We start from the raw sequence: 26070 nt of genomic DNA, 5'->3' as shown, positions 1-26070 counted from the left end.
ATAATGTTAAGACAAATGAAAATTTTACAGTGAACTTACTGTTAAGCATCACATTTTGCACAGGATTTTGTCTGGTGTGAGAGAACACAGGCAGGTAGGAGGGTGTTATGGAATGGATGTTCATTCTGTGAAGAACTCCACCAAGATCCTTTTAAACTTCTCAAATACCATATAAGTTCCAGGTGGTAATATATCTTGCTGTAAAAAAAAAATAATAAAATTGGTTTTAGAAGTAGTCCCAAATGGAACAAGAAAATGCTGTGCAAGACTTTTTTTTTTTTTTAATGAACTCAATTAAGAGATTTCTAAATGCCCAAGTGATAAAATCATCATCATACTTGAAACACACAAAAATTACCTTCAGGCATAAACCATCTCTTAGCAGATCATTATGAATAGTTGTGTTAATAATGCTCTCTAAACTACTGGCAAGAAGGTAATGTATCATCATCCTATTTATTTTCCAGTTGCCAGAGTGTGGATAGGGGTAAAACATTTAAATAAATTCTGAAATATATTATTGTAGATAAAACAGTCTTTCCCTGCATTTGTGATCAGCACACGTATACATACCCCTGTTGCATTTCTATCAGTATCACAAATATCAGTATCAGAATCAAAATTAATTTCTGCTCTTTTACTTAAAATTAAATTCTTATTCTCTAAGGAATTTCAAGCAATGAATTAAAATTATTTTTGTTTAAAGAGTAAGCATAAGTTAGAAGTGAAGCACCATGTATCTCTTACACAGAGCTGAATTTTATTTAATGGAATTACATCTGAAGGCTCAACAGCTGCCCCCAAACCACAGGTTATTGATTTGTCAGAAAGAGTAACCCCCTCATTAACTCTGCTCTGCTGGGATCTTCAGTGCAGGCGGCTGACCCTTCCTCTGCTGTAATTCCACGTTAAAACCAGACAAAAAGGTGTCATGGAAGGATAATATCCTCATAAATATTTTATTTGCCAAGCTTCTCTCTATTTCTCCAGTTACTGCTATGATAAATGGAGAGCTAGAGCCTGAGAAGACACAACTTCTCCATTCTGCTGGCACAGCAGCTTCACCAGGAGTCGAGGCCACCTAGCATGTTTGAGGGAGTGAGACAGCCCCCAAGGCTGGCAGCCAGGGTCTGTATCAGGCCCAGTGAGGGCAGCCAGGGTCAGGCAGTGCGGTGGTCCAGGCAGGTCTCAGGGATGTCTGTCTGTGGGCCCTGAGCTGTGGGTCCCTGCCAGGCATGGGCACGATGTGGTGGGAGCTAGTGCCCAGGTGAGGACACACTGAAGGCCTTGGCACAACCTGCTGTAGTCCCAAATGTCACTGTCTGCTCTTCTTTCTTGAAGACTTCCTCAAATCCAATGGAGGCAGTAGATGGCCTTCTCTTGATCTGAATGTGCATTGGTTTAGGCTAACAAGGTAACCTTGATCACTTAGATTTGGCTAAATTCCTCTCACCTCCACCTGTAATAGCAGTGGTAGGAAAATAATATAAAAATTGTCAGTCGTATAGATCTGATTAGTGTTTGCTGATCCCTGCAAAGTCAAAAGGTGAGTCCTGCTGGAATGTGATCAGAGCGAAATGCGGGTTTGCCTACTTCTGACTTGCTTACTTGTATACAGTATTTATGAAGCCTCTTATGTGATTTCATTTTAAATTATTTTATTCATGCATAAACAAACGACTCTTCACAGCAAAAAAAGTATTCCAGGTTCTGTTAGGAGCATTCTTGACTTCTGAAAATCCATGGTTCGGACATGTTGTGCTGCGTTTTCAAAGCATTCTCAAGCTATGCATAACATTCTTGTTGTTGATTCCTAGGTTGTTGTACAAGGTCACACAGATCGAGACTGTTCAGTGCAAGGAGACTTCCAGACATTCAGAAGAACTTAAGTCTGTGCTGCTTTTGCTTAGCACAGAGTGTTCTAATGTATCAGCCTGCTGCTTCTTTCCTTGCTAAATTATTTCATCTGCTTATTTACTTTCTGGGAGTGAACAGTAATATTCACTCAAGGAGTTTTTCCTGTCCTGAGGACATGACAGCGCGCTGGGTGATAGTGCTATCTCAGCAGGATTTTCACTCTAAGAAGCTTTTGTGCTCACACATTCAGCAGCTGAACAGGCACACCTCTGCGTTTCCAAGCTGTGAGAATATTTTAAAAGAGTTAAATTATGTTTGGTATATTTTCTCCAAGAAAAGTAATTCTGTCCATTGTAATGACTCAGACTTAAGGTTGCTGATGTGTTGAATCCTTTTGTTTACAGTATGCAGTATGTCAACAAAACAAACAAACAAAAAAACATAACGAGCAGAAGGGAGCTCTGGAACCCTCATCCAGTTTCCACCGATTTCTCAGGGAGCTGGATTATTTATAGGCTTTCTATTTGTGAGCTCCACATTGCTCTTCACCTCCCCCTTTACAACAAAAAGGAATCTTGTGGATTCCCATCTCTTCTTGCCATGATCTTAGGACATGCTGACTCTGAAAGCAGATGTATTACATGTCAAGGAGCAATCAAGCTGAGTAAACCAGAGCTTGACTGTTCTCCTGTAGCTTGGTTGAAATTGCTATTTGCATACACATTAAACTCTTAGATAACTCCTTCAAACAGATCTTTTGGGATCACTGCAAAATGGTGATTTTAGAAAGCAGCTCTTTCTACCTTCATAGTGCCTAGGATTAAGGAATCGTTGAAGGGCTACTACCACACAGTATAGTGGAGATAAATTTTATTATTGTACAGGAAAGTCACGGACATAAATTGGACAGTGATGAGAGTACATTCTTGCTACCATGTTTGTTTTGTTTTATAAGCAGGTAAGGGAATATTGTCTTCTATATGGTGTTGTTGAAACACTATGTTTATATCTAAACTAGAAATATAGAATAATTTAGACTGACAGGGACTTCTGAAGGTTATCTGCTTAAAGCAGGGCTTACTTCAAAGCTTGATCAGGTTGCTTTGGGGTCTAGTCTTGTCACTATTGATCTTAGTCTCTTTGCTAGTCTCCGAGGAGACCCTGGCTCTGCCTTCCCTGTCTCCAGGTACATTACGTGCTCCAGCTTCCCAACTAACTGGCCCCAGTATGTCAATGTCTTTTTTTTTTTTTTTTTTCTTTGTACTGGGGGACACAAAACTGGAGGAACTACTCCAGCTGAGGTCTCACAAGTGCTAAATAAAAGGGAATTCTCAGTTCCCTTGGCCTGCTGCTGCCTGTGGTCCTGCTAAATGTGCAGTGAGCTGTCCTTGCCCCAAGGGTGCACTGTGGATTCATGTTCATCTACTGCTCGCTCCCTCTTCCATTGTAAGGAAGAATAACCTAAGAGTGACCAGAAACATTATGCTTCTTATAATAGATCTGTCCATTGTCAGGATGGCTGTCGTTTCTTCAGAACTCATTCCCAGAGAGAGAAATCTGAGTATACATTATATACTGGTTTGTACTATATATAGAAGAGAAGAAAAAGGTAGAAATAAAATAGTACCTTTCATCCAATACACACAATGCTTCTGAATTTACACACTCAAATGATGTATAAACAGAAGTGACTGCTTATTGTGATTAGGGAAATGTTTAAAAGATTGAAACTGCTTGTTTGAGCTATCCATCATCCTTATTTCCACTATGCTATAAAGCTATTTTATGACATCTGGTAATTAAAAAAAAACACTTTATACTTTTCCCATCATGCAGGTACTTTTACAACAGGTGCTTAACAGCTAACTAGTATACTGTTAAGTTGCCTACAGCTGACTTTCTTTACTACAAGTTTTCATTAAAGGTGGGTGGTTAAACTACCAGGAAGGTGTTTGTTTTCAGGCCCACTAGCTTTTTTCCTACTCTGTGGGCGAGATCTTACCAGATGTTATATTTTAAGATAGAAGAACATTTAACTAGCAATATTCCTGTAGTTAAACAAAAGTGAAGTTATAGCCAGGCATATTCTGTACTCCCACAGAGTCTATATTTTTCATTAGGTTTATTCATAATTTTACCACTGACAGAGAAATAACTTCAAACATTCCTCATTGTAGGAGATAAATGGTCTAATTCTGGCTTCCTAAGCAGACAGGCTTTGTTTATTGATTTCTAACTGCATTATGTAACTCTTCTTATCACACATTTAGGAATTCAAAGGCAGGTTTCTAGCCTGCAGGTTTCTGGTAACATCCTATTTTCTCTTGTGATTTTCAACCCACAGTTTCCAACTTTGTGATGCTATTAACTCTGTGTCAATAATTTTAGCTGGTCTTTTCGGATAACAACAAAATCTAACTTTTGTGATGGATCATGTTTTCAATATATGAAACCTCCATGTTGTATAACCAGTTGATTATTAAGATCTTATTTCTCCAAGGCTGGTATGCTAAAAACTTATTCAGTGACAACAGAGAGCAATTAATATTTGGGGTTTTCCTTGCAAAATTTTAAATAAGTGTATCAAAGCCAAGAGCCATGGAAATTCAAGTTTTGTATTTTCAGAGAAGATTTGAAGGTTTGTATGAGCTCTTACAGCAAAGCGCATTTTCATGACTTGAATTTGAGGCAAAAAGTTATGAATTCTTTGAATTTTGATCTAATCAATTATACACATACATCTCTGTTGAGAAAGTCTTTAATTTCATTTTCTGAGACCTGGCAGCAATGTCTTTTTTGTTTTATTACCACAATCCCTTTATATGGGCAAATTTCTGCTGTAACCTGTAGGTAGATGACATGTCCCGTAAGCTTCTGTGTCTTCCCATTGCCTGAAGTGGATGTTTTTGGTCTGCTTCTGCAGCTCAGGCTTCATCTTAGACCCCTGCAATACCTGCTAAATATCTTTATACAACTAAAATCAGGTTTGTAACTTTAAGTCAATCAAATCGGTTAAAAGAAAAAGCAAGTGGTGCTTTTCCATATTATTGCTAGTGTAATAAAAAAGAGAAAAGGCTAAAGCAGAGTTGCCAAAGCTACAAAGCTTGCTTCATTCTTTGTGCAGACTGAAAGAGACTTGTCAAAGATGTTTTGACTGATGGAGAATGCAGCCCTCATCACCAGGTTGAAATACTGAAGCCAACTCTCTGCCAGGCCTCTTCTGGAGCTCCTGAAATTCAAGGGCCTATGGAAAATACTGAATTTTCCCTTGATTTAGTAAAGTGTTGGAAAGTAAATAAAATGTGGTTTGCTGTATAAATTGTAGGGTTTGATCAGAGTCTGAATTGTTAGACAGCAGGGATTTTTGTGTATCCCTGGCCACCACTGTGTTTCCAGGAGGATGTTAAAATGGACAGGAGCATCAGGAAGGGATGTTTAATGTCTCAATTGATAAAGCTACATATTCATATAAAAACGTGATTACAGGCATTGTAGTTGTGTCAATTACTCCTTGGAAATGCAGCCCTATTACACTTTTGATAGACTAAAACTGGGTTTTGTGCTATTTCTGTTATGTGCAAATTTTTCGTCATGTAATTTGGATTCACGAATTTAAGCATATGGGCTTTCTGATTTATTTATGTTGATGTTGGTGTGTGATTGGTTAACTTCTTTATCTTACTTTTTTTTTTATTCTTTCACTTCATGCCTGGAATTCTGACAAAATTTTAAATAGTGAATAATGAATTAAGCAAGATGTTTGGCTGTACCAAATGTTGCAGCATCTTTTGGGACTCAGAAATATTATACACACATACTGAAAGCAGACTTTGGTTAGAAACCTGTGTGGGTATCAGAACACACCTATCTGAAGTGCAAAGGCCAAAGACTGTAATAGAGGTGAAACATTTTCCAGAACAAGAGAGATGTATCTATACCACTGCCTGACTACTGCAAAAGTTAATAGACTTCTTGGGTTTATGTCATGTTTTATAACTCACAGATTTTTGTCCTAGAAAAGATAATGGAACCTCTTGATTCAATAATAATACCTTATTTGTAATGCACGTGTTAAAGCAGGCTAGGTTGCCTCTTGCAAACATAACGAATGCAGTGCTTTCAGCATAACAAAGGGTGTAAAAATAATTTATAATGTAAATAATAGATATGAAACATAACATAATAAAACCACAAACTAGGAATCCATCTTGCTACAATCCGCTTAAGCTGATGGGAATTTTTCAATTAAACACTCGCTGGGAAGAGGTTTGGATCCTGGATAAATTGCTCTCTGCTCTCATTCTAGCACCACATCTGGATTCCTTCCAGTTTTGGATTGGATGAGGCCTCTGACTTGGGAATTCAGCAGCAGCCACTTTATTTTGCTTCTAAACTTTATTGAATATGCTGTCAATTTGTTTCCAGGTAGGTTATATATTACATGTTGAGTTTAGAGTACACCCCTGTTTACAGTGGGACTTATCCATACCAAAGTGTAGAGGTGTTATACTATGCTCTACCTCCATCTAGGACTTAGCTACAGTAGAGTTATGTGGTGTTTTCATTTGTCACTTTTCATCCTGATTATGTGTGTGTGGTTGTGGGTGCATGTGGTGGAATTCAGCTGTATAGTCTCCACTTACGATTAATTGCTGCTTTGAATCGTGGCATCTAAATGTGGGATTAAGATATTACTACTGTTCCTAGCAGATGAAATAAATGTTATTTCTATGGTGGTGCACTGCGGGTGATTGCAAGTTCTTCCTGGTACAGAAGGCTCACAAAATATTCTATGCATGTATATGATATAGGAGATTGCAGAACTGTGGAGAAACCTTGCTGCGGGTTGTTTTGAGAGCAGCCCCCTCCAGTTCATATCAGAAATGCAGTACTCCTACATGGTGTCCTCTCCCTACAGCAGCAGAAGAAACCAGGTGGGTAAGGACCTTGCACTATGGACCAAAATTGGGCGGCAGGAGCTGTGTATCCAACTTAATCACTTTTTGTAACTGCAGCTCTCCAACAGGAAATAGGGAGTAGTATTTTGCTAAATGGGAGAAACCTTGAGAGAGAGAAATCCATGAATGACTGAGAAGCTGCCTGACGCTGTGGTAAGGACGACCAGGTGCTTAGTGATGTCAGATGCTAACATGCAGCTGAACAGACAGCAGATCTGATCTATCATTAGATCATTTATTTATTGAAATAGGAGAAATTGCAAACTGTGATATTACCTCTGCAGTTCATCCAGAGCTGTCTGCATTGCTATGTGAGGTAGTTTGTGTGTGTGGAACACCCCCAAGGAAGATCCGTAGCTTCCTTCGTGTCCTAGCTAGTACTGAGCACACTCTGGCACATCATTAATGGCCTTCCTTCACTACATCCTAGTAATTAAAACCTCTTTAGTTATATGAGGCCTCTTGAGAAATCTTATCTAAAAATTTAGCAATGAACATCAAAAATGTGTTACCTAGGCAGCTGGAAGATTTTTTATTTTATTTTTTGATCAATCCAAGTGAGCAGTTAGAGATCTGTCACAAAGTGGAAATAATCTTTTGTTATATGTGATACTTTGAATATTTCAGATTACTGACAAATTATCGCTAATTAAGCAGTGAACAGAGCATCTGGATGCCTATTTGTGTGCCTGGACACTCCAAAAGATGGGGCTGATGTGTATTTTTTGTGTTGACTTTCATTTCTATTTTGTCTCTAATATGAAAATTAACATATCTAAAAAAACACTGGTCCCAGGAGTGAGGGCACCTCAGATTTAGACTTTTTGCTCCGTGATTATGAAAATTTTTCTACTGCTGTGCTTCTTTTTTCATCTTTTATTGGACCTTTCCTTTTCAGGTGTGGGTAAAGTATCATGTATCAAAGTATCATCATATGTGTGGTTTTTTTTTCAAGGTCCAGCATTATCTTCTTACTTGTAGGCCTTCATGGTAACCCATGGTAATGCCATTTAGAAATGCTACTGATGCCCATGTACAATGAATATGGCATGTAGAGGAGCTGATCTGAATAATTTGAACGGTCTTGTGTGTAGCTACATTGATATTTATAATTGTAACTAACAGAGCTTCCTCGTGTGTTTTATAGGAGCAAATGTTATTAAAATTAGTGTGGAACAGCCAGGCCACAAGGCTTATAAGCCATTTTACTTCATCCACAAGATAATACATGAAAAACAGCATCACCTCTAAGGTAAATGCTATTATTCAGTGTCCTTAACTGTATTAAGAACATAAAGAGTGTGTTCATTAAAACTTAATTGCTTTTTATTGCAAGACTCACCTTGAGACAGATTTGTAGTATGCTCCTACAAGTAACGGGGATTACTCAATACCAAGCCTTCTGTCTGATTCTTGGGTTAGACTGATAGACCTGAAAGAAGTTTTAGCCATAGAGATGATAGGGCTGAAGAGATTTTGTATGTTTGTTTGAGAAATTCCTTGTTTATTCTTTCATACTTGCAATATATATTTTTAGCATTCACACTTTGTGTTCTGCAAGTTACACAGCAGTGTCTTTTGGGTAATGTTCAAGGGCAGCAGTTTAGCGTACACACTCTCCCAGCACCCAGTTCCCCATATGTGTAATTTTGGAGATTATAAGAAAGGGAATATACCAATTATAGCAGGTGCGATTGATCAGAGTGCAGACTGACAAACACACAGTACATAACAAAGATTAAAAAATACTGTAAAAGGCGCTGCCAAAGTGACACTGCGTTGGCAGCATTACCACACCACCTAAGAGCTTTATTTCATGGTGGGAAGTTTTTGTCCTGTCTTTCTGGCCTTGTGATAAACTCAGAGAAACCTAAGGAACAAACACTTACGGAGCTATAAAAGCATCTGTATCATCTCTAACCTAAGAGTCCACCAGCTTTCTGGAGATGTTGATATAAATGCACAGACCAAGCCACTTGTCAGGTTATGAAATAAGTCAACCTCAGTAATACGTTTTCTCACTACTATCCTTACATATGTTCTGAAAACTCATTATTAATATTGTGGTTCAGCAAAAAGAGCTTCTGCTCTTGTACATGATGAATTCTACAAGGAAGGAAAAATGATGTGATGGACAAGTAGGTCAAAAGTGCTCAGTGGTAGTTATTAGAACAAGTTGTTGTTTGTGGGATGGGAATGTACACATAGGAAAAAATGTGTAAGAGCAGCATATACCAGTAGTAGCTTGAGACGAAGATGTTAAAAATAAAGTGGCAATTTGAAAGGGCACGTCTGCTTGCTGCTGAAGCTACAACCAAAGTTTTGTCAGAAAGCCATTAAGGGCTGCGTCTGAACCTGGCACAGTGATTCTGCACTATAGAGTGTAGCTGTCTAACAGCATATTTGTCTAGGAGCCTACATATATACTTGTCACTGGCTGCAGCAATATCGCTGAGAGAGTATCTTGTTTTCCTGTAGAAATGTGCTGTTAATATCCTCTTACATGTTTTCTAGATATACTCCTGTAATGGTCCCCCTTCCCCATAAGGACCAGAGCCTGCTGAAGATCAGAGGAGACCCCTTCCAGTGAAGGACCTGGCCCCTGCCTCTTACAATCTTCACATTACCCAGGACTGGGTCTGACTTCATGCCCCATGGCAAGCTTGTGTCCTTTGTGCCAACTTGTTTACTGGTAATGACCATGCCTGAGATCATAAAAAAGGTTTCCTGACAGTCATATGGAAGGTATTAGTTTGATGGCACAAACACTTACAGTCGTTTATATTTTATTTCTAGAATTTTGTGGTTCATCTTTTCAGCTGTTTTTTTTCTTCCTTGCAGATTTCAAATTAAGAGAGACCCCAATTAAGACTACAGGTTCTGAGATTGTTTTTTCGTTACTGCTTTTTTTTTTTAGAGGCCTAACCCAGTCCTATATGTGCAGTAAAAAACCTGATCTCTTTCCAAGGAGCAGGTCTCTATATTAAAAAAGTAAACGTTTACGCTTGCTTGGCTCCTTTGATACTAACTTTGCGGTACTTTAGAGGTACTAGTTAATTAAGTTCTGTGGAATTGCTGTTACAGCATAGACAAGGTGGGATAAATTGATAAATAGAGGGAGAAGCATGATTTCCCTAAATTCATAATAGGATTAAGTCAGCGCTGTGATGTTTTGTTTAGCCGCTTTATAGAGGTTTATGCAATGTAAAATTCTCTTGTTCAGTGCTCCATTTTTCTAGCATGTGTAAGACAGCATTGCTATGCCCATTATAAAGGTGATCATTGCCTTTGTGAGAGACCCAGTAATAACCACAATATTTTCCTTACTTATCCTTAATCAGTCCCTTTGACTTTCTAAGTTTAGCTTCATGTTTCCTCTGTGTTTCCAGTGCTATAAATATCCTTACTGACAAACTGCTCTGTTTTTCTAAAGCACATCTAGATCTGTTTTTTGACATTATCAACTTGACCCATATCTCAGATCCTCCTTACAGAATTTCAGCACTACAGTTGCTTATAAGGAAAGGTTAAAGCTAAAGCTAATCATCATTTGTCTGTTTATGGTGCAAAAGTCCCATATGAAAATATGGAGGGTATTGCATGCGTGCATACAGATGAACTCATACATTTACAAATATTCAATGTGGAAGATGACATGAAAAAAAATTTGCTGACTTCTGAGTCCTTAGAATAATGCATCATTTCTCAGTATCATGAATTTAGCTGAAGGAAAATACGATGAAGGTAAGGGTAGACTGACTTTTTTCCTCAGAATTCTTCTTTAAGGTACTAACTTAAAATGATATCTCAGCAATGTGAAAAACAAAACATTTGTACCAAACAGAAAACTGTCAAAAAAAGTTTACTTCTATTTTATGAAACAGGCTTCAGTAGAACAGTAGTTTTAGGACTAATGTGTATGAACTTGATCTATTCTTGACCTATTAATAAAATGGAAAAATACTCCCACGTTGTTTGGGTGTGTTTAAAATACTGTGTCATTTTCACTGAAAATTAAAAGCATATAAATGTTTTAGGTCAGTGAATTAAGGTTAATCTGTGCTTTGCATTGGGTGTATGTCTATATATTTTCTAAGGTGTCAGAAGGGAAAGGTTCATATTCACTGAGTGATCAGAAATGAACCACAATTACCATCTCCATTCTCATTGCTAGGTTTATAATTCATGTTCAATTTAAACTGCAGTTTGCTTTAAAACAGATTTAAAAAATCTTATTTTGTTATATCCTTTAAGATGTCACTTAGAAAAACTGCCTGCCTGATTTTCCCCATTAGACATTGTATGCATCATTTTAATCTCCAAAATGGGAATGGATTTGAAGATAATATTGTCAGCAGTTATAGGTTTGTGCTAGGACAAGAACATGTCCTGGAATTTCCCAGTCAGAATTCAATTTTGGATTCAATTTCCATTTTAGAAACTAGAATTAATCAATTCTACCATCTTAAAATTCAGGCTGATCAGGAGAAAAAAAAAAAAAAAGAATAATCAGAAAACAGAAGTAGCTATTTGTAGCAGTTCCTGAAACTAGCTCACCTACCAAGTTCATCCTGATCTTTGAGATGTATTTGTTCCAAACATATTTCTAATCATTTAGAAAAGGAAGATCAGGAAAATGTGGAGGTAGTTTCAAAGTCTGCTTGCTTAGGCTCTTTAACAAGCAGGACTGACGCTGAACTAATTTAGGTGGTCCTGGTGGTTTTGGTAAAACTGAATGCAATGAACAGCGTTTGGCTGAGTGCGTTACACATTTTACTTTTCTTTTCAAATTACAGGCAGGCTTTCTGAAGCCAAATGCTTCTGAAACCAATATCACTGCAGCTAATGAATGAGGAGAATAAGTGAACTGTGCAGGCGGCAGATTTAACTGCTACTGGCAAATACACAATAGAAGTTTGTTTATATGATAAGTAAAACATCAGTATAATACAGTCTTAAACAACAGTGAAATAATTGACCTTTTAAAAAAATGTGTATGTGGTTTGTTCGGATATATTAACAAAGTTTTGCTCCAGTGGAATTGGATGCAAAATTGCTAAAAATTATATTTGAATAAATATCCTTATATTTAGATGTCTACAATTTGGTTAATCTAACCGCATATCTCATTACTAAAAGCTGGAAATTTCAGTCTGATGATTGTCAAATATCTGGTAATTCTAGGGCCAATCTTGTCTATAAACCAGAATGGAAAAGTAATCTTGGGATATTTCAAGTTGCAGTCTTTGATTCATACTGGTTCTAAAACTGAACGGGTTTATGTTTTTTAATTAAATGAAAGTAATTTCAGTCCTTTCAGACTAGCATGACTGAATTTTAAGCTTGGTTTGGGACAGAATGATTTTCCTTTTTCTCTTCATAGCAGTGTTCACTTTGGTGGTACTTTTCTTCAGCCTAAAAGGTATAGTCATGATTCAAGTTTCTGTGATGTTTTTGAAGATTATTCATAACGCATGTGTTCCAGAACTCTTAAGGATTTAAATAACTAAATAATTAATAACAGTCTTTTACCCCCTACAGGATATGCCAAAAAATCCCAAGTACTATTTTGCATTAATCTTTCCTGATTAAACAAGGGCAGATAGTCCTGTGATTAATTCATATTGAACAAATCAGCTGACAGTATATTTAAAAGCAGAGATCACACAGAGATGTAGGAATACAGCTACTTTTTACTTTCTAAATACAGTTTTCTGTTATTTGCTAAGCTTTATGCCCTTTTTATTTTTCTTTTTTATTTCTTTGTAACTTTCAGGAGCACTCTGGCCACATCAGTGACAAAACAGATATCAGGCAACTAGCAGCTATCCATTAGAGTCACATCTGGTAGGTTTGACTGACATTCAGTAGAGCTGAATAATCACAGAATAACATGCCAGAAATGTAACAAGAGAAGTCACTTCTGCCTGATACCAATCAATCACTCACTCTCTGTAAGTACAAATGCACATTCACGGTGGAATGAGTTTGACCCACACTGTTATCAGAATAATAGTGAGAAACTACTACCAGACTTTTAGATGGGAAAAATAAAGTACAAGCCAAATGCCAGAAAGAGAATTCACAGATGGGAATACATGTTGTTAAATGGCACCATGGCATATGACCGCCACAATCAGTCAGTTCTCCGTATTGTAGAAGATGTGTTCAATATGATGATTGCCAGTACTTGAAATACAGAGCTGAAGTATGTAAAAGAATATAGCAAAATCCTGATGCAGTATTTTGACAGCTCAGTGCTTTAAAGATCACTTTTTCCATCAACACAAGAGATAAAATAATCTGATGCTTAATGCAAAAAGCAAGGGTCTTGGAAAGAAAGCACTGTTTTTTGGCCCAGATAAAGTAAGGCGGTTAAGCTTGTTGTAGAGTTTTCTAGTAACATTTTTGCTGACTAAGAAAATATTTGAGTTCCATTACATGAAACATGCTTATGTTTATGAATCAGTGTCTTTATCCTTGTGATTTCAGTATTTCAGCTCTCAAACTATATGAATGTAATGCAGGTCAGATTCCACCTTGCTACCCAGACACACTTGAGGGAGTAGAGATGCAGCTTGAGGCAGCACTCAGTTTGGTTGCAGTTTCTTTGCCTTCAGTATATTGACAGGTCCTAGACACTGTGGTATGATATTGGGATAATCTGAATATGTCGTATGGAGTTGCAAGTACATAAGCAGTTTCACAGCCGTCTTACAAGATGTAACAGTAAATGTAAAGTCATCTTCTGTCTCTAGGTGATGTAGTCTCTTCCATACCACCTCCAGTGCAGGCAATGGCAGGACAGAGCCCAGATTCTAAGAACCATCTGAACAGCATTTGTAAGTGAGAACCTGCTAAGAAAATCGCACCCTTGAGCAGCTTCTGGATTCCTCAGAATCATCATCTCTGCAGCCCTCAACTGTATGTTTTTTGTTGTTTTTTTTTTTTTAGACTTTTGTATACTAGAAAGATTTCCTGGTTTTTAGTTTTAGAGACAGTTATGTACCCCAGCTGTATTTTAACACCGTACAGTAGTTTTGTACATAACTTTATATTGTACAGTTGCTCTTAATAACTTTTCTATTATCGGCTGTTAAATCTATTGCAGGAAAAAAAAAAAAGGTATGCCACAGCCACCACATCTGGCTATATATTTGTTAGTCTGGTGTAACTTGGGACCACCTCAAAGCAAGGACCTAAATTCCTATTATTTCAATAGGAATAACAACTGAGAACAGAACAGGTTTTTATATTCAAAAGAATCTACAAAAGAAAATATCTATTACATATAATTATTTCCAGAAACAAAAAATTGATTTGGTATGTAAATTTAGAGCTTGCACAGTATTTCACAAGAAATGACTGTGCAATAATCTTTTTTTACAGAAGATAGCTCACTGAAAGTAAGCCATATGCATAATGCCCCCTAATAAGAGATGAATCTGATTGAAAATAACTGTGCAGATAATCTCATTCCATTTTTAAAAGCACTAAGCTCTGTGTGATTGGCACAATTGCATTAATAATTTATAGCCATTGGGAATTGTTGGTTTCTGCCTTTTTTGGGATTCTGAATCACAAATGATTGCTCATTTTAACAATATTGAAAAAGATTGGAGGAGTAAAGCTGAAGGGAGGAAATGTGCTGACAGAATGTGCAATAATTGTGTTGGCCAGCCTGGCTGCTGGAGCTGGCTATCAAGTGTGTTTTTTCTACTCAGCTAGTGAGAATCCTTACACGAAGGAAACATCATCTCTGAAAACAGTTCCCAGTGGCTGCTATTGTTTGAGAATGCTGAAAACTCCCAATTTCGTTTATCGTACAGATGTGGTATAAAATAAATTCCAAAATGTGAAACTAGGCTTTGTTTGGTTTGTTGCAATGTCAGAAAGCTTTAACGCTTAAGCTGTCACTGCTGTTCCTGACACAGCAAAGTAGGACAATCAAAAATGATGCATGAAAGAAGGCTCTCTGTGCTTCACTTCCTTGTTCTAAGCATGCCATGGGATATATTTGTTTATTGAAATTGTTTCTTTAGGGATCAAGTGTTTTGCAGAAGAATCAAAATTTTAATGTACGAGCAATTACTTTTCTTACTCTAAGACATATGCTTAATGCACTTTTGCAATTTTGAAAGTCTGTATATTTCTTGTATTACATACCTCTTAGGTATTTTCTCTAATGCTAAAATACAAAAAATGTATTGGAAAATTCATCTTTCCATGCATACATACACAAAACAAAGATAACCAGACTTTGAGAGCAACAGTTGGTAGTTTCCAAGCTATATAAACAAATTCAATCAATGTTCATAAACCTTTACAAACATATAGCATTGTCAGCACAAGAATCAATTTGAATTGCTCAGAGCTGTCACACGTCTGCATTTGTTCAACAAAACTGCATGAGTAGTATTGAGTGTGCCTATTCCAAGCTACAGTTTTTGAAAGGCTTACTCTGTGTCCATTCACTAAAAATGATACTGTCTTAGTAAGAAGTTGTGTTTAATATATTTGGTTGTAATTTACAAGAAAAGAAATCAGACCATTTGCTTCCAAATTCTGACACTGTGGGAATGCTGTCAGGAAAGATCTACATTAACCAGCTCACCAGAAATAAGATTTAGATAGAAGAGTCCCTCACAAATCACCATATATGATTTTCATCTTGCTTGTGTCCCCTTTTTATTCCAGTTTTCCAGCTTTCAATTGATGTGGACCAGCTGATTTTTGGGACAGTTTTTCCCAGCAATACAAAACCATGGGTATGCTAGCCTCAACTCTATTTTCTATCAATATAACATTAACATTGAAAGGTACACTTTAAAGCTGTCTTATCCTCCAGCTTCCTCAGGCCTGCTGCAGTTCCTCCCAGCGCCATCGGCTTTTCATAGTTGCTGCTTGCACATTTCCCAGAGGGTCTGTGAGTGCCCAGGGTTGCCCAGGCTGGGGCGGCTTGAGAGGCAAGTCCGTCATTGGTAGCATCTGGCTTCTGGTCACAGAAGTATATGGTTAACCCCTCATTGTGAATCTTCTCAGCTCAACCAAATTGAGAACCCTTTTGATTGGATTTTTGATTTGATGCCTTTTAGGACATGGTAGGGGACACTTGACATTTTTGCAGCAGAAATGTTGCCCATATGACTTCAAAGCTCCAGCAGATCAAGAGGGTGGTACAATTTACATGACTTTGGGGTTGCAAAATCCTGATGGGATCCTTTCAGCCAGACTCTCTCCAGCTAGCTGTAAGCACTTCTGAAGATAAATGCTACAATTTTCAAAGGAGCTTAAGGGAATAGGTGCCTGATCTCCTTGGATTCCTTAGAAAATCCCATTTAAAAGCTTTTATAGCATTAAAATATAATGTGTTCTTGTTTTTTGTTTTTTTTGAGAAAAAGAAAAGGCTTTGTTTACCGAAAATAAACTTCAAAGGTGTGTAGTGTTTTATATTTTTATCTTGTTCTTAATAGTCATGCATTCTGCAGCTCTTTATTAAGTATAACTATTGATTTTAAGAAGCATTTGTGGAGGCACAGGGTGAATAGATTGAGCAGATAATCCTATTATATTCAATCAGATTGCAGGAGTTACTGTAATTTTGTCCTCTGTGAGGGAAGGTGTAAGTCTTTTGTATACATGCATGTACATCTGAGTGTAAAGCAACATGCAGTAATTAGATAAAGTCAACAATAATTAAAAAACAGAGCTTTTTACTAATCATTTCTTGAGCTATCTCCAAGGCTTTTGGTGTTTTGGTGATCGTTTGTGAGGAAATTGAAAAGACCTGAACCTTTAAAACTTTGAAAAACACAGACCTATGTACTTTAAAAAGTAAATAAATCAATAGATAAATACAAAACTTATAATTCTAAGGAAATTACTATGCAGATCTATCATTCTTGCCACAGGGTAACTAATTATGATGTGATAAAGCTTAATTCATACTAGATCTTTTATACTTACTCTGTACTGCCTGGGATCAAGGAATTCTTGCAGCAATGAATATTTCTGGCCTTGACTTATTTTTTTTCAGGAATGTCTTGTTTTCAGTCTGCTGTATGGACTCACTTCACTATCATATGTTTATTTGTAAATTTTACTAGTATTTTTTATATAAAAGCCAAAAATCAGTGCAACAAACCCCAGAAGTATTTGAGGAAAATGAGAGAGCGTGCTTAAATTACTGATGTTGAATGTTACCTTGTTTTCAGATTAGTTCTGTTGAATAAATCTCAACAGGAAGGGAAAAGATACTAAGCATTCTGAAGTCAGGATCTGATCTGTAATGATAAATTACAGACTAGTAACCATTTGCATTTTTTTTTTCATGACTAACACATCAGGAAAAAAAAACTAAAGTGTGAGAAGTAAGAAATATCATATGTCTATGAAAATTCTGTCACAACTTTTGAATTCATCCTATTCTCCCTTTTTTTTTCCCCATATCCAGTGATTTAATTTGGATTCAGCAGAGCACAATGGATTTTGCTACCAGCAGCTTGGATGCGGTGTAAATTATTTAGAGACAAATCTTGAAATGTCCTGTAGATTAAGACGAGACACAGCTTAGGTAAATGACAAAAATCTGTCAAAATGTAATCTGAATACAACATTTATAAATTGAAGTATATTTTGTAGTGTTTTAATTTGTTTCAGTTTAATTTCCGTTTATTTGCCCATGGTACATATTTCAGATTTCACCAAATTATTTAGTTTAGCTAGTGATGTACATTTTATTATCCAGAAGTGAAAACCTGAAAGACAAGAACAATCAAAGAGCAGAAAAACATTTGTTTCAAGTGATAGACCAGAGGAATGATGATTCATAACAGGAACTGTAAGTGTTGATTTTCCAAATCAGATGGGAACAATTGATTATGCTACTGTGCTTTTGAAACAAAAAGATGTAATGAGTGTAAGCAAGGTCTAATTCTTCTTGATGTTGTCTCAGAATAATTTCTCTACTTTAAACTGGAAAAGAGATCATATATCCCACACTGAGTTAACAAGCCTTTACTGTAGGTGTTTTTGTTATTACTATTACTTTAAAGGGAGGCAGTTATAGCGAGTATAAAACTTTTTTTACATTTCACTGATTACATTTTCAGTAACAGGTCATGACCAAATTAATGACTTCTTTAGAGAGCGTTCATTAAAAATGGTCTTTGTTGTTCTTTCTCTAAGGCTTTCCAAGTTTGTGTAAATAATGATTACAGCTCACAACCTGATACTCTGCACACATTGAGTAACACCTTCCCACAGTGATGCAGTGGGATTGCTTATGTTATATAGTGGGAGTTAGAAAACACACTGTGGGCTTCATATGAGCCTGAACTGATGTGAAAAATCAGCAGAAAGTACTTAGTCTTTAAAGCAATTATTCCATCAACCCATCCTCATACTTCTAGAAAACGAATACTTTAGGTTACTTGTGACTGTAAACTTGTGTCCAGACCTGTATGTTGAAGGCGTGCTGGCTCTGTTCCCCATGCTCATCTTTTCTGCCCACGTTTTTTGAACCTACTTATTCTTTTTGCTTTCTCAATTTATTGCTGTCATGAGATCATGGTTTGTTTGAAGAATTTATTTTAATTTTTTTTTGTGGGGGGGTAATATTCTGCTTCATAACTTCAATGAATGTCTCATATTTCATGACATGGAAAATTCTTGCTTTTCACAGTGTTAGAAGAGGCATTAGATCAGACATTTGAGGAGCTTCAAGGGCTTCAGATAGGCTTCTTGAGTTCAAGCAGATCCCCAATCTGGAGTTCCAGGCATCTGCAGTGGTCCTGCTGCATATTAGCAAGGTATTATCGCAAGTTCATCAAAACTTTTTTTAAAAATGTGTGTTACAAAATGGTATCCAGATGAGATTATTTAGCATTACAAGTCCTTATGCAGCTTTTAGGAGAATCACTTATTTGCTAAATAGAGTGCAACAGCTCCTTGGGAGCCATTCCAGTCTATCAGGTAAATCTGTAATTAGTATCCAGTTGATCTGAAGCATGGTGCTGTCATTATAGTGATATAGAACATACACATTATAAAACATTACTGCCTGGGCACAGTAGGCAATTCACAGACACTAATAACTCAGGCATTTTATTTTTTTAAAGCCTAGTGATTTTTGTTTCAGAGATTTTTGTTTTGCTTAAAAAAACCTTCATAATTGCTACAGAATTTTTAATTTTTAGTTAAGCATAAAACAGATGAGAAATAATTTTGCTGTGATTTCTACATTTTGAAAATAGTCTGTTAGATTTTTTTTTCAAAAAAACAAGAGGCTTTTTGTTTGTCTTTTAAGGAAATAGGTTGTGTGGTTACATTAAAATGCTAGCAACAGAAAAAAAGGAGGAAGACCAACATTTGCTTTTGTGAAAAAAAAAAGTCTATTTAGTGTAGCTGAGTGGAATCCCACTTGATTTTGTTTGAATTTCATAATTTAGTTCTTGATATGGGAGAGGCTCATGCCCTTTTACAGTAAATGGAGGTCCCGTATTTTGGTGTAAAGGTTTAAAATATGTAGAAATGACTAAAACAGAAGGAAATAAAATAATGTGTCAACTTGTATTAACTCTACTTCCATCATATGCAATAAAATTTAGTAATTAAACTAGAGGTGGATTTGGCTGTAAAAATGAAATTCAGGCATAAGAATGCTATGACATTTATATAGAAAAGAACAGATGCATAAATTTTGGGTAACCTCCCCACCCAATTACCAATTTATTATATTTGCAAGTCATTCAATCTTCTTTGGAATAGTTTCATTATTAACTAAGCATCTCTTTTTCTTTTTCATACATTGACTAGAGGTTTGGGATATGAAAAGCAAAGCTCAGAGGACCAATGTGTGTTGTCTGATGCTTAGAAAATGGATACTGTCTACAGACGCAAATACAGGAAAATGGGTCTCTTGTCAACTTTTCCATGGACTCGATAAAACACAGTGCAAGCATAAGACAGATTTCTTAATGGGCCAACATCAGTAATAAACTATTTTCATTTGTGTGTCATTTTTGAAAGGAACAATGTGAACAGAGTTGAATACTACATTGAGCATTTCAATCTGATACATTTTCAAACACAAGTACAAAAGCTGTGAACCATTACATACATACAAGGTTGATTGATTTTGGTTTATAGTCATAGTTAATAGGAAAATTTGTCTTAAAAATAAGCCAAATCAGGTATGCTAGTATACCCAGTATAAGTAAAATCAAAAATGTGAGTGCTTATTGAACAAGACATCAAGACCAGTCTTGTGACTAATGCAATAGACTAGAACTGAAAAAAAAAAAAAGATAAATGCTCATTTTTCAGTTTATTTTCAGGATAGAGGATAATAGTGGCAAGAGAATAACTCTAAATTCCAGTTATGAAATATTTTGAAACAAATTGAAACAAATTTGGGTCAGCCAAGCTCTGGTCCTTTCAGTAAAAAAAAGAAAATTCAAACTGAAGCATTAGAGGACATCTTCTACTTCACTCTCTGGCTTTTTCACCAGTCCTTTATATGGCTGAGGGAAAACTGTATAACCTCCTTTTGTTGTTTACTAGCTAATCCTTTGGATTAATTCTTCACCCACATCTTTTCCAAGTGGGTGTTTGTTCAGAAACTTTAATTTTCATCATAGATTTAACTTTGGCCTAAAGGAAACTTGGACAGTTTGCTAAACTCTGTTGTGCACAAATATCCAGTGTAATGACAGTCAGCAAATGATGGAGGAGACCAGAAACTGGTGATCAGAATATTCAAAACATTCAGAGAATAAAAATTACATTTGATGTTGTAAACACGTTGCCTGGTAACACTGGAATTAAGACCTTATCCAATAGTTTAGTAGCACGTTTAAGGTAGGAAATTCTTATTATTTGAATGTCACAGACTCTATTGACAGGTTGTCTGTTGAACAGTGCCTGTTTTAATTTTAGAATACTGCAAATGATAAAAATAATGTTCCAAATCTAGTAAGGACTTAAAATTCATATCAGTGATATTAACAATTAGTAAACAAGCCTGGGCTACAGTATCATCCTTTAAGAAGCACAGACTGATGATCTAATTCGCAAAACTGTTTTGCCACTATAAAAAATAAAAAGTATGACAATCAAAAAGTGTAGTAAAAGATGAAAAATATTTTTTATATTTACATAATTTGATGTAGATAATGATGCTTTTACTCAGTTTAAGGAAGGACATATCCTGAATTAATCTGGGACTATTTGTTATGATGCATACAAAAAGTATGTGTTAGAAAATGGTTAGTTTAGTGAGAGGCTTATTTGTAATTATTGCTCCAACTCCACTAAGATTTCCAAGTGTTCTGTTGTTTCTCTTAACCTGCCTCCTTCTGCCTGCCTCCAGACAGAATGATGGAATCATAGAATGGCTTAGGTTAGAAGGGACCTTAAAGGCCATCCAGTTTCAACGCCCCTGCCATGTGCAGGGATGCATATCATTAGATCAGGGTGCCCAGGGCCCCATCCAACCTGGCCTTAAACACTTCCAGGGATGGGGCATCCACAGTCTCTCTGGACAGCCTGTTCCAGTGCCTCACCACCCTCTGTGTGAAGAATTTCTTCCTAACATATATTTAAATTTCATCGTGTTTAGTTTTAAACCATTCCCCCTTGTTCCATCAATATCACAGGTCATCCACCTCATATTCTTACACCAGAAAGCAAACTGAAGATGAGTTTGCATGCTCATGTGGTGATACTTTTTCAAGAATTTAAGGTAATTTTATTGATTTAATTGTGTTGGTATTATCTGAGTGCTGCATTTTTTGCCATCTTCTAAAAAACATCCAAGATTTTTATTCACAGGCATAATAACAGAAGCATATATCAGCATATCACCCTTCATATATATATTAATTTCTCAAAGATGTCTCAAATGTTGCGGTCTAAAAATCTTTTTGTATTTGCCTGTGCATTTGCCATCACTCATTTTGTTGACTTCATTGTTCATTGTGTGAAAAAAGTTTAGTACTCTTATTTTTTCCTATGAAGTAGAGATTTTTAAGATAACTGTCACTTCAGTGCTTCAGCAATAAGTAAAGCCTCAAGTCAGGATAAAAAGGAAGTATTGCCACACCATTTCAGCTGTCTATTATATTAAAAGGATATACGTGTTTTTCCGTTTCACTTTTAACACTTGCATATTTGAGGACCAGGCGAGAGATCTAAGTGTAATATACGGAATCTGTTAATCAGAAAGCAAATTTGCTCATATTAAAATCTCTCCAAGATAGAAAGCAATTTTGAAATACTGTGATTTTCTTTTAGCTAATTTTTGACATCACAGTTTTTGCTTTTCTTTTCCTTCTGCCTAGCTATTGTTCGGGGGGAGTTGGTCAATTTTCTGTTGAAGGAGAAACTAATGACATCAAGTCAGTGCATTTTCTCAGTTTAAACTGTTTCAGTTTTTACAGTGCACAAGCAGAAGTACTTATAAATAGCCTGCAGTCAATCTTGTTTTTTAATATACCATCCCAGACATCAGCACTATGTTTCTAGAAGGCACTGTGCTGTAAGAGCCCACTGGAGTTAGAGAGCATACTGTTAACTTGCCTATTGCAAGGGCATCACAAAATTATCAATACATCTTTCTTCAAAGCTAGGCCACAGCTTTATCAGGTGATAGCTAACACCTTTTCTCAGTGCTGTACATTCACCTAGATGAAGAATAATGGTCCAGATCAGATGTTCAAATCAGCCAGAATATGTGGTATGAACTTTACACTTGCTTTGTTTCACCCTTAGGACAGATGATACTCGCCTGTTAGTGTTCCACAAGATAACATATTATTTGGGTTGAAGGGTTATGTTTCGATTATATAAATGGTTGATGCTGTGATTGCACTGTGAAAGCCCCAGCAGCTGGGTAAAATATGCCCCGGAGTAAGCAGGTCACCTTGCCCTTATACCTGTGTCTTTTGGAAAAGGATATATGTTCTGTCAGGAGAACTTTTGTAGCCTGCAATTCTGGAAGCTGCTTTTCCTCCTCCATCAGAATTACTGTTTTCTGAAATGAAGACTATGGTGGTTTGGACTCTCTCTCGGGGAAGGCTAGGGGAGTGTCTGGATAAGCCCAAAATGATGGCAGTCTTCAGCAAAGACTGGCCATATGGGAGTAACAGAGGTGAAATCACAGACCTAGATGATATGAGGGTAGTGATGGATATCATTAGGGTAATCAGCAAGGACTTTCAGGCTCGTGGGAATTGCTTGTGAATGTATGCTGGAGAACAGAACATTGAACAATTAGTGTTTGAAGCTGAAGGCACTACAAAACTCCAGATTAAATGATCAGGCTACGTTCATGTAATTGTTTTGTGTGTTGCTTTCTAAAGGTACAGATGATTCCAAGCTACAAAGACTCCTGAGACTTTGCAAGTGAGAAAAGCTGTTTAGTAAGCTAGTGAGAGGTTAGATTTTCATTTCCCAGAGCTAGATATGGGAGTATAGTTCTGAACAGGTCTTACTTATTTTGGAAAAAATCCTTTGAGGCAGTTTGAACCTTGTTGTTATCATTTGTGCATGATTTTTATTGAATAATTATTCTTTCATAAAATCTTTATTTTTTCTGCTTAATTATTACAGAAATTCTGTTCAAGTTTGTATTCTGTGGATCTAATTCAAGATTATAGGTTGTGGTAGAATTATAACAGGGATATATTTGTGCCACTATGACCAATGTTTCTGTCTCTCTTTCTAGTTCTCAGGCTAGGAACCCTGAATCTATAATTAAATGTTATTTATCTAGCCCTTCCTTTGAGAGCTGTTTCAGAGAACAAATATGTGAACAGACTGGTAAAAGGAATTTTCAATCTTTACTTTCAATTGATCAGACTTGAAATTGTTGCAACTTTTCATTTAGTCTTTTTCTCATTTCTTTACAATCAATCTGTACTCAAAGAACAGTTTATAAACTGAATACAAAGTAGGGATGTCCTATCAGCTCTGAACCAGAATTATATTTGGTGAGCCTCACAAACACTATTATGTGCAACATAGAAGCTTTATAGAATGCCTTCTGTGAAAATAGATCAGATACCTTGCTGATAGGTTCCTTTAAAATAAGTTAGACAACTGGAGAGGATAGATAGCTAACATACCCCATCTTAGAGAGAGTTATTTTCCTTTATTAACTATGTTTCGCCTAAAAATATATACTGCTTCAAATATATTACATTTGTTAGATTTAGACTGAAGTTAAAGCAGGATGCATGGGATATATATGCATCCTAGAAGGGAAAACATGATTATTTGATTTTTGAAATAGTTGTGGAATGCTACTGTTACTGTTACTCTAAACCGATAAGAAACTCCTCGTGTTTGAGGCCTTTCCCCAAAAGACCAACTAGCTGCAGAATTGGCAAGAATTCCTTGTGGCCTGCAGATACTGAGAAAAAAGTAGAAGTTAAATACCTGGCTTCCTCTACATATATCTGAATAATAAGAAACTGAGACAAAATGTAACTTTCACTCCCCTCTGGATTACTGTGTCCTTTTTGACCCCTCAGAAAGATAGGGACTTACTGGAGTCCGTTTGGCTGAGAACCATGAAGATAGCAAAGGAGCTGGAGCACTGTGGAGCAGGAGAGACGGAGACCTACATTTCTCCAGTCTCAGAAGTCCAGTGCTGGGGGGATCTAATTGCTGACTTCAATTACCTAATGGGAGGTTATAGAGTAGGTAGAGCCAGTCTTCTCAGAGATGCCCAGCAGAAGGATTAGGGCCAAAAGACACAAGATGCAGGAAGGACGATTCCAACTGGATATACTGAAAAAGATTTTTCATGGTGAGGACAGTCGAACACTAGCACAGGTTGCTCCAAGATATTGTGAAATGTCCATCCATTGAGGTAATCAAACAAGATCCTGAACAATTTGATCCAACTCTTAAGTTGACCTTGCTGTGAGCAGGGGTTGGACAGGATAAAGTCCAGAGATTCCTTCCAGTCTAAATTATTTTATTGATTTCATCTGTGGGTTTCTTAGTACATAGATATGGGATGTAAGACAGAGCTTTGGAGGCTACCCAAATGAAAAGGACAAAATATACTAAGAGAAAAAAGAATGCCAAAATAAAAGAAAGAAATCTGTGTACCCTTTGGAAAAAAAATCACACACAGTAATGCTGTCTTGAGTTGTGAGTTATTGTTTGCAGATAATAAATGTTCTTTAATAGCTTCATACAAAGCAGGACAGCTGAAAGTATATTAATTTTGCCTCAATATGAGATACCAACTGTTCTAAAAGTTGTAATGTTCCTTAAATATTACAGCATGCAAAAAAAAAAAGGTCAGAACAAGCTAACAAACAAACAAACAAAAAACCCTTGTGTTTCTCAAAACAAATTAACATTTTCAAATGCCTTACAGTAGTGATTCCTATGGAGGCATGGATGATGACAAGATGTTGGCAAAAATTTTGTCTCTAGCTGTTTCTGTAACTGCATAAGCTGTTTCATGAAGAAATCCTGCAGATTTGTTAAAAACATTTAAAACCGGGATGGTATTGTACAGCTACACAGGTTGCTAGGGCCATGTATGAGGAGAAGAGGACTCAAGGTCTCCCCAAAGACACAGGAGATCTAAGGCACCATGAGGAGCGGGGAGTGCAGAATATAACAGCAGGTATCAGAGAATGGTCTATAGGCTGGAGGGAAAAGCACTTCTAGATATTGGAGTTTTTATGGATTTGTGTCCTGGTTTCCTCATGTACCAGTGTATTGGGACAAGAACATTGAAATTATGTAGTTACAGGTTTTTTAATGCTATTATTTTTGAGTAAGCTGTTTACAAACAGTTGTAGAAGTTGAAATATTTATAACCATATGTCATCTAGCTAGATGTAATGCACCAACATGATGTTGAACCTTCTTTGCCCACCTTATTCCTGCTATCCCAAGTTACACATTCAGAAGTTAATGTAATCCAGATAACAGAAGTCTGATTACTCAATATATCCCTACTTTTTAAACATACTATTAACATGGTAAGTGCATGTCCTGAATATATATGTTTTGCAATATCCTGCCCATAAAATTGTTCGTGCTTATAGCAATAGAAGGCTCCAAAACTTTTTTAGGAAAAAAAAATAATCATCTGCCTTGTGTTCACTTGTTGGAGACTTATGTAAATACTGCGGATGAAGTTACAGATGTGCATTTGGAAGGCTTTTTTGTCTGAGTTTTTACTGAAGTTCTGTAACGTGAAACTGCCAGGTTACACAGCTTCATG

The 26070-nt window shown here is 36.5% G+C and overlaps 1 long non-coding RNA gene across 5 annotated transcripts in view; it reads left to right on the top strand.

The window, feature by feature from the left end:
- Positions 1–11303, top strand: part of LOC118249135 (uncharacterized) — an 87652-nt gene extending 76349 nt beyond the window's left edge. For 3 of the 5 annotated variants that reach the window (XR_004778954.2, XR_007708880.1, XR_007708879.1), the window contains 4 exons: positions 6164–6282; positions 6669–6791; positions 7963–8067; positions 9330–11240. This is a non-coding gene — a long non-coding RNA (uncharacterized LOC118249135). Of the gene's footprint in view, positions 1–6163; positions 6283–6668; positions 6792–7962; positions 8068–9329 lie in introns of all 5 variants that reach the window. The other 2 variants (XR_007708878.1, XR_004778956.2) reach the window with 2 other exon arrangements.
- The last annotated feature ends 14767 nt before the right edge of the window (positions 11304–26070 follow it).

Source organism: Cygnus atratus, chromosome 15, assembly GCF_013377495.2.
Source record: "Cygnus atratus isolate AKBS03 ecotype Queensland, Australia chromosome 15, CAtr_DNAZoo_HiC_assembly, whole genome shotgun sequence".
In the NCBI taxonomy this organism is placed as follows: Eukaryota; Metazoa; Chordata; class Aves; order Anseriformes; family Anatidae; genus Cygnus; species Cygnus atratus.
This window is presented reverse-complemented; position numbering and strand designations above follow the sequence as displayed.